The 1,725-nt window shown below is 38.9% G+C and overlaps 1 pseudogene; it reads right to left on the bottom strand.

The window, feature by feature from the left end:
- The window catches only part of LOC105743641, a 10,274-nt pseudogene extending 8,957 nt beyond the window's left edge, over positions 1 to 1,317 (bottom strand).
- Positions 1,318 to 1,725: the final 408 nt, after the last annotated feature.

Genomic DNA, 1,725 nt, shown 5'->3' with positions numbered 1-1,725 from the left:
CAAAGTGGTTAGGATAGATATATAGTTACATTCTCTTAATGAATAGAGGGATTTGCTCTAATTGTGTTTGTAAATAGGATATCAAGTCCACATCTTGTACAGCAATTAACCACTAGGAAGAATGCATGTAATGTGTTAATTATTGAAACTGTCCTAACAATTTGGTTTGAAACTGTCTCATTGCTATTTGTTTCTTAATATAATTATGGAAAAAAGATATATTTTAGTAAAAAAAAATTATTCTTCATGTATCTCCTCAGCTGGCTGAGATGGGGTTAGTTTATGGTCAGGAATGAACAGATGACTCCAATTGTTACTCAGCAGTTGCAATGTAAAGAAAAATTTTTTTGCATAGATGCACCTGTAAAATTTATACAGACAAAGCATCCTTTCATTTCACTGTTTTAAAAGGATGAAAGGAACTTCAGGTAAATTATATACTGAGAATAAACCATCTATAGTTAGGTATCAGGAGAAAATTAAAGTCTGACATTTAGGGTTACCTCTGCTCATATCATAATGATTACAATAAACAGTAATTTATTATAAAAATGTTTTTAGTCTATTAGTAGATTCAGTGCAGGGGGGACCCCAAGTCATTAATATAATCCATCTACTAGTTTGAGAAAAGGCAGAAAACAGTGGAGGAACTTGAAAAGATTTTTGCTTCAGTCCTACTACAAATTTAAGGCAGCAGTTACCTCAAAATTTTGAAGCCAGTTTGATACCTCAGAGATTAATGACAAAATTCCTTTCCACCTCAATAAAATGTTGTTGCTTCTTTTTAATGGTTTCTATGCATCTTTTCTCCATTTGGAAATGTGGATTCATGGTACTTATCAGACAGGGGTGTGAGGATTCAAATGCTGCAAGGACCTTGACAGCAGTGAGCTGCCAGTTTCCATTCCCTTCCTTCCCCTCCCCCTGGGGTCACCCTTCCTTCCTATGGTGCTGAGTTACCTGCTAATGAACTACTTCTGGTGAGTCAAGTAAATCAACAATTCCCAGACCATCACTGTTCACTTCCAGAATAGCTCTTCAATGTTAAACAGGGGTCTTTATTTTGCTCTGTTTAAGTAAAGCATCAGCTGAAACCAGGTGCTTTGGGATAAACAGCCATGGGTTTGAGCCTATTAGGAGCAGGTTTTATTCTAGTAAACTCATTTACAGGGATTTATTCATTCTATTTAGACAGCACTCCACATGGGGCGGAGCAAATAATCACCCATTATCTGGTGAGCAGCAGTCACCTGAGACAGAGCACTCCAGGTTGACAGAGGCCACTGCAGCTGTCTTTGCAACAAAAGGAGCATTCATGTGGGCCATGGAAGGCCTCAGCCCATGACAAATAGAATCAGTGAGTGTACAGCTTCACATTCCTTACCACAAGGGTGCCCCCAAGCAGGAATCTCATTTTGCCCTCATTCACCTCCCACATTGGCAGGTGGGAAGCTGGTCTGCGTCTCATGCACCTGGACCTTTAACACGAGCACTCTTGAGGACCTGTCAGTCAAAAACAGCCCAAAGGGGAACCAGATCCTTTCAGCTTCTGTCTGGCACAGAAGCTACAATCATCTTGTCTTCTCTGTGCTCAACAAGGGAGAAATGAAAGGAAAATGAATGAAATGGAAAGGTCCTTAATAATTATTCCTTTATGGTGCCTAATTATAGATGTATACATGCACACATACATGTTCTTCATATTCTTATAGTTCTACTCTCCCT

This window comes from Octodon degus, unplaced genomic scaffold (genome assembly GCF_000260255.1).
Source record: "Octodon degus isolate 3935 unplaced genomic scaffold, OctDeg1.0 scaffold00145, whole genome shotgun sequence".
NCBI classification, from domain to species: Eukaryota; Metazoa; Chordata; class Mammalia; order Rodentia; family Octodontidae; genus Octodon; species Octodon degus.
The sequence above is the reverse complement of the archived record's forward strand: the minus strand, read 5'-3'. Positions and strand labels throughout refer to the sequence as shown.